Source organism: Pinus tabuliformis, chromosome 4_1, assembly GCF_031772625.1.
Source record: "Pinus tabuliformis cultivar Carrire ecotype Pingquan chromosome 4_1, CPIR1, whole genome shotgun sequence".
Classification (NCBI taxonomy): Eukaryota; Viridiplantae; Streptophyta; class Pinopsida; order Pinales; family Pinaceae; genus Pinus; species Pinus tabuliformis.
The window spans coordinates 930,330,983-930,346,530 of NC_142303.1; the positions used below are offsets into that span (position 1 = coordinate 930,330,983).

Genomic DNA, 15,548 nt, shown 5'->3' on the forward strand with positions numbered 1-15,548 from the left:
AACCGCTATGAAAGTAAAACTTGACCAATTTTCCAAACCCATTGCATAGACCAATCCCTGCTCTTGAGTCCCTACTTATTTGTTTGTCTCCTTGAGATACCAAATACAGCTATAATAATCTACCATTGCTAAGGTTAACCCTTGAAAAGGAGCTTGTATACTTGCTTAGAAAACCTTGAATGTAACTAGAGGTGGGTGAAAGAATCCTAGTAGTTGCTGAAACGTGGGAGGCCAAATTAGAGGGACTTGGACCTGCCCCCCCAGGAGATAAGAAACAATAGAGTGAGAGTGGTAATTCTCCACGCAACAAATAAGGACTCCGATGATGAACACCAAAACACAATATGAAAACATAGGAACAAATTTAGAATGCATCTTGGCTTCTATGAAAACCTTGCTCCCTTCAAGAAGCATTGGAAGCTTGACCACCCAACACTTTGAATGCAACATCATTGTTGTGCATGCAAGGAGATTTCCATTTACACCTCTTGCTCTTTGGAGTACATAACTATCATGTCCTCCCCCTCCATTGCATGGGATGGTGGTGGTTGTCCCATCTGCCTCCCACCTCTCGCTTAATAGTTCACTCCTCCCACCTCTCGCTTAATAGTTTCACTAAGTGTATACCCTCACCTTGATGGGTAAAATATGGAAGTTTTATTACCTTGAATCATTTACTTGTGAAATCTTAAAACTCTCCTAACTTCTTATAAATATCTATAATCTATAACTGCAATTACGATTACAAGGAGCCTCTTTATAATTATATGTTAGATCCCACCAAGCAAACAAAAACATTGTGTCAAACCTAATAACTTATCTGTGACAATGGTAAGGAGCACATAGATAATGGTCCAAAGACCACAATACCCTGCCCAATGCTCTAAATTATGAGAGCTAGATAAGATTTTCATAGAGGGTGACAATATTCCATAAGGGATAAACCACCCAAAACCAAAGTGCCTCCAAAATAGAGAAAACACAACCTCAATCAAAACAGGGCTACAAAATAATATGATCAAAAGCTATGAAAAAAATAAAGAAAAAAAGAACAAACTTCCAATTCACCAACCTAATAGAAAAGGCCAACTTGAAGAGCATTGCTAAATAATCCCAACAATGGCTGACAAAGAAGTGAGGTGTTCTCTGAGCCTTTTTGTTCTCCACTTAAATTGGGATATAAAACCACCACACATTCAAAATTAGAGTTCTCTACTAAGTTGAACATGTGAGAAGGTAGCTTAAGACTTATCATGTTTATTGCAGTGTTTTGGTAGTGCAGTTGGTGCATGATCAACATGTGGTTTATTAAATGGAAGATATTTGCCATAGAGTGTGTGGAAATACCTAGGGTATAGTTTGACATCACAAAGAACCACTAGCCCTTAAAACTCCCATTTTCAATCTAGTAGCTTCATTAATGAGAGAATTAACAACCTTATTGTTCTCCCTTTGGACCTTAAAAGTGTTATCTCTTGGAATGTAGTGGCCTCTTAAGAACCCAAGCAAAATTGACACTAGTTTGTAATTGTCTAGAAGGTATTATTTATCCATCCACTAGATGATGACCTTTGAATCACCTAACATTTATAGGAGATGGATATCACAATGCAATGCCATTCTTAGACCTTGTAACTATATATATGCTTCAACCTAATTGTTAGAGGAATTTTTGAGTCCCCATGTGTAGGATAGTTCAACTATTTTTTCAGGACGAATGAGGACCCCCCTTCCACCTACTACCCTTGGATTCCCTTTAGACATGCCATCAAAAAATATAAATTATTAGACTACTGAGTTGATTTCCACTATTGCAAATATGATACATTGAGTCGAAGCTACTAATTTGTTCTATAAATGAACTTACTTTTGATTGGAGTATGGGAGCCTAAAGATAGATGGAGCCATTAGAATTATTTCTCTTCACCTTTGTCTAATTATTAGCTTTCAAAGATACCTTTAGCCTTAGCCTTAATATTATCAACAAGAAGAACTGTTGCCTTTGCCACAACTCTATTGGGATTATCCAATGGTTGCTTAAATATTAGTTTGTTTCATGCCAGCCAAATCTTCCAAAAAAGATATTTGGCAATGTATCTCATGGTCTTTTCAAAATGAATTTGATATTGAGTGACCCCTTGTAAGTTTTATTCCATTGTTTAAACATGTTTTTCTAAGAGCTCATGATTCTCATTTTATGGTTATTTCCAAAGTACACTGATTGCCAAACTTAATAAGAAAACTCGCGCTCTAGGAAAATATGTTGGATCGTTTTAGAAATGGACAAACATAGAACACATCATGAGGGATAATGGATTCACCTTTTTGACATGCTTTCAATAGTCAAGATCTTTTTGTGAGCCGTTGTCTATAAAAAATATGCTTATTTTACGCAAACCATCCAAGTGCCACACATGTTTCCACATACCTGAGCTTTTTGGAGGAATTGTTGTTTGAAGTTGATTTTGATACCTACTACTCTTGAGATTGTTATCCTTTGAACTCCACCCTTTGTGGTCTCATGATGAAACATCACATGGCGCATGACATTTGAGGGAATCACAAATAACACAAATCAAAGGGAGGAGATGTGTAAGAGGTTCACAATAGACCAACCTAACCAATGCCCCAATCTGGGAGACTAGATTGAGATATCATGCCATGCTTTGAGGTCCCATTCATCCATCCATGTTTTTAGCAATAGAAGCTCTGATTTCCTTTCTAGCGACTAATTTCCATTGCATTATCCTGCAAAATGAGGATGTATTTTTCCTTTACTTGGTATCAATGTGAGTTTTTCTTGAATGATAAAGACAACAACTTTAATAAGTTTCCACATTAGAGATACTTTCTTGCACTTTAGTGAGAGGTGTAGATATAAAAAACGGTACCCATAAAGATAATTTTTGTATATAACTTTCTTCCACTAGTCCAAATTACTTGAAATCAACCATAACTTTGACCCTTTAAACTAAATACTCTTTTATAGCTCTTATTGTTTTTCAATTATCCAAACACTATTTTTTTATATTTATCATGCTTCCTTACAAGACACATTTTCTTAATGGTTAAACCATTTTTCTTTTTTTTTTCAATAAATCAAAACTCTTTAAAACAAAATATTATAAATAAAATTTGCATTAACCACAACTTCCAACAATATTTTTTTTTAATACACAATTAAAAAAATACTACTACACAATTAAAAAAATACTACAAATACTTCTTATTCCATACCATGCAATACACTATACACTACACAATTAAAATTAAATAAACACCATAAATACCTCTTATTCCATACCATGCAATACACATTATATTCATTACCGAAGAAAAATGGAGTTGTCTATAATGAGACTTTTTGGAGATTTTGGTGATAGAATCCGACGAAAAACAATTGTGAATAAATCTTGATTTGTATTATTTAAAATGGTTTTTTAACATCAATTACATGAGATTTTTTTATTTTTATTTTTATTCACAAAAATAGCATACACGTGTGCGAGACACCGCGGCAGAAATTAGGCCTAGTTGACCCCTCGTGGCTTGGAGGTATATGTTTTTTAAAAAATTTAGTATATCGAAAAATACAATTTTCCTGTTACTGACTGCCGAAATATATTAATAACTTGCCAGCAAACCTGACACTCATGTGACCAAGTGCTCTCAACACCCAACTAATCCCACAATACCGGAAAGGACGGGATGTAATCCCTAACTGAGCAGGAGGGGGCCTAACAGTCCAATCAAATTAAGGATTTATTTCAGGTCCGCAGGTTCTCTCATCCCCTATCATATTTCAGAAACTCCCAAAACCCTCCGCCCTCAGAGGGCACACCCTTTTGTATGACTATACACTAGCTTGGGTCGCAACTTCGATCCACGATCTCTGCTTGATTTTCGATTCCTCAATAGTTGGCAGAGGCGATCGAGGGATTTTTACGCTTACGATACCTGGCCATGGCCTCCAGAAAGGCTGTAGCGTCCCTGCTACGCGCTGGCGCCCGCAAGGTCGCCCATAGATCAACCCCTGCGGCGTCCGGGCGGTTCCCCGGTGGTGTTCTGAGCAGTGGGCGCCTGGAAAGAGCCGCCTCTGCCCGCCCTTTTCTGTTGAACCGTGCTGTCGACTACGCGACCGGCGCCGCGGCGGCCGCCCCTGCGCAGCCTCCGTCTTCCGCTGGTGGCCCAAAAAGCGCTGGGCTGTCTGGAAAGGTGACTGACGAGTTCACCGGTACTGGAGCCGTCGGCCATGTCTCTCAGGTCATCGGTGTCGTTGATGTCCGCTTTCCAACAGGGTTGCCGCCGATCCTCACAGCGCTGGAGGTTCTTGACAATCCCATTCGTCTTGTGCTCGAGGTCGCCCAGCATTTGGGAGAGAACACCGTCAGGACCATTGCCATGGATGAAACCGAGGGGCTTGTCCGTGGTCAGAAGGTTTTGAACACGGGATCGCCCATCACGGTAAGAGCTCTATTTTGTTGTCTGTTGCTGGCTTTCCGAGAGGGGTATAAGTCTTTTTACGTGAGAAAACTGATTCACGTGGAATCACGCGGCGTATCATATGTTCATGAATTCGTGAACAGATGCATTGTTTAAAATGCATCTCATATTTTGATCGATTTCTTTTGCAGGCTTGAAAATGGATTTCCTGATCCAAATGTTTTTTAGGGTTTTGGTTTCTGTTTCTCTCATCTTCCTTAGTGAATTTATCGTTTTAATTGGTCAGATTTCGAATTCTTTTACAACGCTTTCAATATTTATGTAATGCATTAAAAATATGTTTTTTGGATGAAACATGGTTGTCATACTTTCCGCTCCTTAAGGGACCTTATCGCTTCACAATCTGATAAATAAAATGTGCTGATACAACTATATTCCGATAAAATTAAATCTGTTCACTGTGCTAAGAGTAATCTATCACGAAAACTAACTGAAAATCTACAAAACTTCTTCCGAGTTCAAAATGTATTTCCTATCACGTTACTCAAAATCTGTTGACAATCAAAGCGTTGGTCTATTCAAATTTTTGTGAATAGTGTGTTTTTTTGGAATCTGTTCTTTGCATTGCCCTGAAGATTATAGAACCCAAGAGTTGTGCATGATCTCTTCTTGCCGTGCTTCTTTGGAATCTGTTACTTGCATGCTTGTAAAGATTCTAAAACCATCTAGTCGTGCATAATCTGCTCGCTGTGTTCTTAGACCATATTGACTCTCTAAGTTTTCTTCGTTACAGTGTCTTCAGAGTTCAATACTCGTCTTTAAAATATGCTATTTATACAGTGCTTTGCATTGAGTTGTTTCTCTGCCATGCACTAAATGCCTTAGCTTTTTTGGCGGATCTGCGTTTATCCCATCAGCAGTAAGCAATTTTTCTTATTAGAATGACATTGTTTTGATTTTGCAAGAATATCCTCCAGTAGTCATCTCCTCAGGGCCATCCCGAGGAGCTAGCTATAAATTATATGTACAAAGAGTGTACTTGCATAACCATCAACCCAATGTAACCATTCCTGATTGCTCTCTCATCGTGTTATGTTGGACTGAACATTAGCATTTGCCTGGAGTTTGTGGAAAGTTTGCCTGAATCTTACATTAATGCTAAAGTTAACTACATCTCTTTTGATTGGTAAAGGTATCTTCCATGTTACTTGGATTGTCTTTTTGTTGACTGAATACTGCTTATAATGTCTCTGCCTGCTTGATTCTTCGTATTTAGTATATGAAGTTACACCCCGGTCAGAATACTGCCAAAAAGGACTTTGGATTAGTGTAGTTAACATAAATATCACTTGGATTGAAGTTTTGATGACAAAATACTGCTTATAGTGTTTATGGCTACTTGAACGTTGGTTTTTACTTCGAACTTACAACACGGTCAGGATAATGCCAAAAGTACCGGTTTTTGATTAATAATAAAAATTTAAATTTTAAAGACTATGTAGTATGGACTAATGAAGTAACATTTCTTTCTGAGTGAGTCTTATTTTGGCTAAAATATTTGGTACTATTTATCAAAATATTCACAGTTTAGAAGGATACATTATTATATTCTCTTATTATGATTGGTTTCGGTCTATATGTGATTGATCTATGCTTGATTTGTTTGTGTTAGTGATGGGCTTTATGTGATCGATCTATGCTTGATTTGCTTTTGTGTTAATGGCATTTATAAATTTTATTATCGCTATATTACATTTAAAAATCATTTTGCAAGATTGAACTAGATATTTTGGAACTGCTTCTTCTCAGTTTGTAAATCTATCTTTAAAATGCATTCTCAGACATTGTATGAGAAGAGTAATAATGGCGTGTTTTGTATACTCTAGGTTATGAATTAGTTCAATTTAAGCTAAAAGAGAATTAGATTTTACAGCTTCTGCAATGTGGTCTTTAAGAATGGATTCTACTTGAGTGAAGACATTGTGAGCCAGAGTAACGAAGCTGTATTTTATATACTTCTAGGCTATGAATTAATTTAATTTAAACTAAAAGAATGTTATATTTTACAGGCTTTGTAATATGCTCTTTGAGAATGGATTTTGCCATTATATTTTGCCTTAAATTGGATTAAGTGATTTCCTCCCCCAGCTCTCTCCTGAATGTTTGGATACAAGAAATCAATGACATGAATACTGTGATATCTGCTTTTTCTCTGGGAATTCACTTTCTTGTCTGTTGCTTAAGCAAATGTGTCTTTATTTTGTTTTTCAGTAATGACATATCTTTTTCAAATGCTTTACAGATCCCTGTGGGCAGGGCCACTCTTGGTCGCATCATGAATGTGATTGGAGAGGCCATTGATCATAAGGGCGAATTAAGTAAGATGCTTTGTTGCAAATCTGAGTTTTGACGCTATATTATTTGAGTACAATTTAAATTCAAACAATGGAGGTAGCAGATTTTTCTACTAAACATGGCTTCATTTTCTTGCAAACAGAGACTGAGCACTTCTTGCCAATTCATCGTGAGGCCCCTTCCTTTGTTGAGCAGTCAACAGAGCAAGAAATTCTTGTGACTGGAATTAAGGTTTGGTCTGATAAATCTCTGGTGCAATACATTGAACAATTAAAACATGTAGAATGAGTCAGTAATATGACATCTTGTTTCCTTGGAAAAATTCTGTTATTGAAGTTCAATTATATTTCAGTTATTGGCTTTGATTATTCAGTTTCAATGTACTGTAGCACAACTGAGCAGAATAAATTTTCATTTTGAACTGATCAACCTCAGGTCTCAAATGTATTTCCATGCTTATAAGGAACCTATAAGCCAGAACTCTTGGCGTCATATACTTTTAACCTAGCTTACAGTTTTTAGGGATGGTGCTCTGGCTGGAAATTCTTGTGACTGGAACTAAGGTTTGGTCTGAGAGATCTCTGTTGCAATACTTAAATTGAACAGTCAAAACATGTAGAGTGAGTCAGTAATATAACATCTTGTTTCCTTGATGAAAAATTCTGTAATTGAAGTTCAATTATATATCAGTTATTGGCTTTGCTTATTCAGTTTCATTGGACTGTAGTGCAACAGAGCAGCAAAAATTATCATTTTGAACTGGTCAAGATTGGGTCTCAAATGTAACTCCATGCTTATAGGCATCTATAAACCAGAAATCTTGGGATCGTATACTTTAATCTAGCTTACAGATTTTTTTGGGATGGTGCTTTGGACTATTACAACTTTAGCTTGGACATTAAACTTCTAGGTGTTGGAAAAACTGTGATCCAGGTTGTGGACCTTCTTGCACCATATCAACGTGGAGGAAAGATTGGGCTTTTTGGTGGAGCTGGTGTCGGAAAAACTGTTCTTATCATGGAACTGATCAACAATGTTGCCAAGGCTCATGGTATTCCTTTTCTGTCTGGATTGGTCAAATCTCTAGAGGGATTGAATGCTTGTTGATCTAGTTTGTATTTCTTCAAAGTTAGTAACTAATATGATTATTTTTAATAGGTGGTTTCTCTGTATTTGCTGGTGTTGGAGAGCGTACTAGAGAAGGCAATGATTTATACAGGGAAATGATTGAGGGTGGTGTTATAAAGCATGGGAAAAACAAGTTGGATGTTACTGTCTATTATTATTTGTTCTTTGCACGCATAATAGAGGATTGGCTACTAATTAATGCTTTTCTTGTTATACAGGGTGAAAGCAAGTGTGCTCTTATATATGGTCAAATTAATGAACCACTTGGTGCTCGTGCACATGTTGGGCTTACAGGATTGACTGTTGCAGAGCATTTTTGAGATGTCGAAGGCCAGGATGTGTTGCTCTTCATTGACAACATTTTCCATTTTACACAAGTATGATTGACATTGTGTCTGATATAATGTTTTTCTCTTTTTTAGTTATTTGGGGAATTTTAGTTTTTAAAATTGTCACAAACTTTTACAATCTTGTTATGTCATTCAAGAACTATTGTATTTAAATATCACCATCACAAACTGACAGGTTTACAAAGGATTAGCTATGTCCTAATGAATTTGACATCAACACTGACATTAGCATAACAAGAAATTGTTTTCATCTTATTTTGTTTGACAGGAAAACTCTGAAGTGTCTGCTTTGCTGGGACGTATTCCTTCAGCTGTTGGATACCAGCCAACTTTGGCTACTGATCTTGGAGGTTTGCAAGAACGTATTACAACAACCAAGAAGGGTTCCATTACTTCCGTGCAAGCTATATATGTGCCAGCTGATGATTTGACAAATCCAACACCTGCAACAACATTCACCCATCTTGATGCCACCACTGTGTTATCTAGGCAGGTCTGTTTTGGTTTCTGTCTGCAGTTTTTTCCTCTAATGTGTTTTTCTTGTTTACCATCATTTTACCTTCTTATGGATTCTTATGCCTATACAATTTTTTATGTTCAGATCTCAGAGCTTGGTATATACCCAGTTGTTGACCCACTGGATTCTACATCCCGCATGCTTTCTCCTCACATCCTAGGAGAAGACCACTATAATATTGCTCGAGGTGTGCAGAAGGTCCTTCAGAACTACAAGAACCTTCAGGATATTATTGCAATTTTAGGTATGGATGAACTAAGTGAAGATGATAAACTGACTGTGTCCCAGGCCAGAAAGATTCAGCGATTCTTGAGTCAGCCCTTCTATGTGGCTGAAGTTTTCACGGGTGCTCCAGGAAAATATGTTGACCTGAAAGAGAGCATTGCTAGCTTCCAGGTATGTTGAAATGTATAAATGCAATGGTTGTAGTATAGTTTTATTTTGTGCAGGATTCTTTTTCCAGTTCTGTATTTATTGAGAGCCATCCAAACTGTCTATAATGTTGAATGGAGTTGTCTTGAGTGCAACTTTTTGGACTTTCCGGTGCCGGAATCTGGTGGAAAAATTTAAACTAGTTTTTTGACTGTATATATGGATTCAGCACCCTGGAAAATCTCAAGGGCACTTCGATTTCACAGGATTACCCATCAAGCTTGTGATTTCAATAAATTCATGCTGGATTTTAGAGAAATTAGACTGGAAAAACCCATCGTAAAAGCTTCCAAAAAGTCGTACTAAAGACAACTCCATGTTGAACAATTGTGATTGGATAGTAGCACTATTTTTGCAGTCCAGTTTTTTCACAATTTCCCCAAGTTAAATCAGTAAAAATCCAGTTTATCCCTCATGCTCTCCGAAATAATGTATCATATCTTCTTAAAAATGATACCTACAAGAAAGAAACATAATTTTCTTGGCATGTATTGTATAAAGTCATCTCTGAATACAATGCTTACCACCCATGTTATCAGAACTCAACTGGTGACCGAACCGAAAAATCTTGTGGACCCAGAACTGGTAAAAAAAATGGAAAAAAACCCGGTTTGCCAAAAATACATAGAATACTAGTATTTTAAAAAAAACATATATATTTATGTGCATCCATATGAATCCAAACCATTTATACACAAATATCCAAAAGCTCTTATTTACATAGCATGTAAGGGTGCACATAACCAAAATAGCATCGAGTGTCATCCATCTCTGAATCGAAATACATCAATAAATAGGCTCTAGATGGCTTCTAGCATCTAAAAAAAATCATGCTACAACAAATGCCTACATATCATCAAAATCATTTTCTATATTGGGGTCTTCGTCATCAATATAACCATTTAGGCATTAAAATAAGATAGAAAAGTCATGTCAAGATTTTGTTTGAGTGATGGGTACATTTTGAGTAGTCATTATAGGAGTTTGATAACCAATGCCACTAACATCAAAGTACATAGAGGGCTTGGTGCTCTTTATTAAATACTAGTTCCATACCCTTGTACATGACAAAATCCAATGGAAACGTTGCAATCCCCAAATCCTGAAATACTGAAAAACTGTCAAGTCTGTTGGATTTTGAGTGAAATTTAAAATTGTACTTTCTTCATATGAAATCCAATGAGGTTGGAACCACTCAAACATTGTGAGTCATTTCATGGTAATGTTAAAAATTTAAGTAAAATGATGGCATAGCAATACTAGGGCCATAGGCTTGATTACTAGCTTGAATATTAGGCTAGCCCGGGGAGAATTAGAAGTGGGTCAACAAACTGCATGGAACCGGTCCGAACTGGCCTGTTTGGTACTGAACCAGCTGGTTCTGTTATAGAACTGGCCGGTTTGTTACTGAACTGGCCTATTCCGATTTGGAGGCCGGTTTGGACTGGTTTTGGGCCAAAATAACTGGACCAGCCGGTTCCGCAATTTCTGGTCCGGTTTTGATAACACTTCTTACCACTATGCATTACCGGTTCTGGTCTGGTTTTTAGATTTCTTGTAATAGTGTAGTGCAACATATAATACTTGAAATTGGTACCTTCAAGAAAGAAACGTAATTTGCATGTATTATATAAAGTCATCTCTCAAACCGATCCTGCCAGAAGTGCAATGCAATACCTTTTCCATTTAGTATCTTCACCTAATCCAGTTAGTATCTTCACCTAATCCATCCTAATCCAGTTAGTATCTTCACCTAATCCATGTACTTGGAGAGATTGAAGTATTTGAGATCCATAATTCCATGATGCTAAACCTATATAATCTCACTATGAGAAATACATCCGAAATCTCTTGAGCAGTTCGGAAATTTGCCTACATTATATGGTTGTCTGATGGATGTGTATTTGAGATTCATAATTCCATGATGCTAAACCTATATAATTTCACTATGAGAAATACATCCCAAATCTCTTGAGCAGTTCGGAAATTTGCCTACATTATATGGTTGTCTGATGGATGACAATTTGTGGAGCCCAATTCTATGGTACGTGATTTATGTCCTACGTTGGAGGCCAAATAAATGTCCATACGTCTATACTTTATTCATGAAGGCTATTTGAGTACCATGTTTTGGTCACATTGAAAGTTTAGAATCCTGCTGCTATTTTGCAAGATTAAGATATATATTTTTGTTTTCCTCCACAGCTAATATAAAAAATTAAATTGCATATTTATGTCCTACGTTGGAGACCAAACAAATGTCCATACGTCTATACTTTATTCATGAAGGCTATTTGAGTACCATGTTTTGGTCACATTGAAAGTTTAGAATCCTGCTGCTATTTTGCAAGATTAAGATGTATATTTTTGTTTTTCTCCACAGCTATATATAAAAAATTAAATTGCATATTTTATCAGTACTTCTTTGAGGGGGGTAAACAAATACATTTGCAATTCCATTGTATCCCTTATGTAGGTAATGGTCAGGTACCTGTGTTTGTATTTTCATACATTCCAAATTGTCCAATATATCATCAGAGCTTACTGTTTATTATAACATGCGAAGGTTGCAATTCTCTGAAGGCCTTTGGTATCGAGTTTGTGTTCTTTTACATTGGAAATTTAGAACCTGGCTGCTATTTAGCCAGATTAAGATGCATGATTTTATTTACATTGGAAGTTTAGAACCTGGCTGCTAATCTTGCCAGATTAAGATACACATATTGTGTTTATTTTCACAGTTAATATAAAACATTAAATGCATATTTATCATTAGCTCTATGAAGGCTGGGTACCAGTTAACTGGAGAATATTGCTATTCTCAGAAATCCTTTGTTTTTATTTTCTTTTATGTTGCAAGTGCATAACCTGGTGGCTATTTTGCTAAATTAAGATAGATTTAATGTGTTATATGAAAAATTTTCAATTCATATTTGTTGTGACAAGAGGCACTCTCCAGCCCAGTATGGAAGAGATATTGTACTGTCCTGTCTTGTCTTGTTAAACATTTTGACTCTGTCAAATTACATAAAAAAATAAATTAAATTAAAAAATAAAAATAATTATTATAATTATAAATATTTAAACTGGACTAAATCCATCTGAACTACGTATCTGCCAAATGCCAAAAGAGACCAAATCTTTTGAGCTGCAAATTTCTTTTAGAGTGTAAAGACATTTGATCCCTCTCAGCGTCTAATAGATCAGGGGTTAAGAATAAGATTGATCTAAGCTGGTTTATCATTAAGCTCGATAAGGGTTGGGTACTTAATTAATTAGAGAATATTGCCATTCTCGGTTAAGGTCTTTGTTATTTTTGGTTTAAATTTTATTTTTCATTGATTTAATTAATTGGAGAATATTGCCATTCTCGGAAGGTCTTTGTTTTTTTTGTTTTTTGTTTTTGTTTTTTTAAATTTTAATTTTAATTTTTCTTTGATTATTATTTTGTGTTTGTTAAATTCTGTAGTGGTGTTTTATGTTGGGAGTATGCTGGTTTGTTCGTTTTGATTCACTTTTTAACAGCTTTGAAATTTTGGGGCGGAATAAAATGTAATATGGGGATCAAACTATGCTCAATGCGCATCTCCAACAAGATTCAAACAAAATTACTTCACAGGAAATTAAGGTTCAAAAGAAATTAGTTCACAGGTCAATTCAGCTAAATAAGTTTTTATATTTTTCTAACGAGGATAATCATGATTTATTCGATGCTCTGCTCTCAGTATTTGTTTTCCATGAATTATGGTTTTGTATGTCTTATATTCTAAATATTTACCATCTTTGTTATGCAGGGTGTTTTAGATGGTAAATATGATGATCTTCCTGAGCAGTCGTTTTACATGGTTGGAGGTATTGATGAAGTGACAGCAAAGGCGGAGAAAATCACCAAGGATTCAGCAGTACCATCATAAGTTACTGCGTTTTGGCACTCTTTGTTGATTATGGTTTGCCTATTGGGCGTTAAATTCACTTTTATTGGGTTTTAGGTCATGACTGCCTTGAGGACCATGTTTATCAATTATCAAAACCTCAAATTTTGCTGATTGTGGACTATTTATTGTCCATTGATTTCTTATTCAGCCACGGCTGTTCTACGGATTATTCCAAAAGTGCTTGTGGAAGAGATCTAAGAGCGTTTGCAGATCTCTTCTGCTCTTTTTATTCAATTCCCAAATAAGGATGCATGCAATTTTTTGCATTACATTTTGTGGATTTTTTCAATCTGTCCATTGAATGATTTAGAATGTTTTGAAGAGGCAGTTTTGATATAATAAATCAGAGAGATTCGAGAAAATATAGCCATATGGCAATCTTTGCCAGTGTTTAATACTTAATTGTGGATTTGTGGGTATGGTTGCGTAATTTGTGAGTATGCTGCTGCCTGAAATATTCAGGCCGAAATATTTCGAACATCTAACTAAAGTAAAAAGTTTGTTGCAGCTAACAATTCGTCAACCCTTGCATCTCTATGGTTGGTATTCTGGAGCATAAGTTGACTTTCTATATAATTGGTTGCATTGTTGATCCTAAAAAGTTGATCGATGATATATTTTGACAGTCAGTAGCCTCTGGTTGTAAATTGGAGTTCTTGCCTGACCTTTGTTACAGGACTTTTGCATTACACTTGTAAATGTTGATTTTGCCCATGCATTTGTTTCTCCTTTCCTTGTTGCGAGTGTCTTACGGGTGGTTTTGATATCTTGCCTGCAGGTATATTTTGCCTGCAGGTATAAAAGGATATTGTCTGTTTAACGAATTTTACTTGGACCGTCGCCTGTATCCAAATTGAGGATAAGTTATGTACGTTTGTAAAAACGTTGATGTATGGTTTTGATGCGTCTAGTTTCTTTCCTTGACATGTTGATATTGCAAATTCAGTGTGTTAGCATGGAGTTTCGGCTTGGTAGTTCGTTGATGATGATTTTTCAACTGATCATTTCACTTGTATTAAAGTTGGAATTCGCTGGTCGCTTGGTGGTTTGAAGTTTTTGAGCTTTTTCCTTCAACGTGCATGCTACAGTTTTAACGAGTTCAAAAGCAGTGTTAGGTATATGAAATTTGAAAAGCAGCTTGTTATGGTTTTTTCTGTGTATGTTGGTAACTCGCGAATAATTTTTTTTCTCGTAATATCTCATTAATAATTCTGTATCTATAGTGGAGGTGAGCTTGTTCTCATTGAAGGCCTGTGATGAAACTGATTTTTTCGGTAAAGGATTTTAAATTTGTTATTGCTATATATCTATTGTGAGTATTCTTATCAGCTAATGTGATTTTTTTGTTTGTTCTCCCTGTATGCATGGGTGAAACCTGACGATGAAACTGATCTTTTCCATAAAGAATTTGAATTATGTAATTATCATATAGCTATTGTAAGTATTCTAATGATATTCTTGTACTAGAGTTTTTTTGTTTTCTTTTTCTTTTTCCATATACTTTCATGGAATCCTTTGGAGACTTTGTTGCTGTGAACAGGTGGTAACTAGAATAAATTGCTAATGCCCAAGTTCTTAATACTTTATTTCGAAGTATCAAGAAAGTTGGACATGTTATCGTGTTACCCTGTTCCAACTTTAACCTTTGTGACTTCAGGGTATAGCCACGGATTGGCCAGTTCCTTCATGGAAGGAAGATATATCATGTTTGGTTCATAACTCTTAGATGTCGAATATATGAATGTTCTTATATAGTCAAAAAATTAATTTGATTGCAGCATCACTTACAAAGCATTCTTCTTTCCGAAAGGGACCATACTATTCGTGGAGTATATATTCTCGATATTAATGATTTTATGATACCTTAAGTGGTTTAAGGTTCGTATAAAAGTAAACTGTTCGTGGAGTATAAACATTCTCCATATCAATGATTTCACGACATTTTTTGTTGTTTTAGGTTAAAGTAAAAATAATCAAAGGTCGGAAAATATGAAAAAAACGGAAATAGCAATAATTTAAAGAACAGAACGCTTTCTTTCAAGTCCAGTTCTTCAAATTGAAAATTAGTCCAGTTCTTCAAATTTGAAAATTTAGTGAAAACCCTAATGGTGAAAGTTCAATGATTTAATAGAACTTTATGCTCAGAAGTTCGATCTTTAGGTTCATTTTTGAACTGGAGTTAATTTCGTTGCTTGTGGTGAAATTTAAATATTGTTTTAGGGTTCACAAATATATGTCAAAGTGATGAGAGGTAAAACATATATTTTATGTTTTAAAGTAGATTTGTTTTTAAGTAATTTTTAGAATATTGTATGTAGTAAGTTTTGCAAGTAACATTTTAAAAATAATTTATATATTAAAGGTCCGTTGAATATTTTATTTGGCTAT

General features: G+C 35.6%; 1 pseudogene across 1 annotated transcript; it reads left to right on the forward strand.

Moving 5' to 3' along the window:
• The first annotated feature begins 3,701 nt into the window (after positions 1-3,701).
• LOC149179204 (ATP synthase subunit beta, mitochondrial-like) lies at positions 3,702-13,577 on the forward strand (annotated as a pseudogene). The gene is made up of 9 exons (XR_016258250.1): positions 3,702-4,464; positions 6,746-6,821; positions 6,941-7,029; positions 7,732-7,849; positions 7,957-8,056; positions 8,141-8,303; positions 8,545-8,769; positions 8,878-9,189; positions 13,020-13,577. The product of XR_016258250.1 is annotated as an ATP synthase subunit beta, mitochondrial-like (transcript).
• The last annotated feature ends 1,971 nt before the right edge of the window (positions 13,578-15,548 follow it).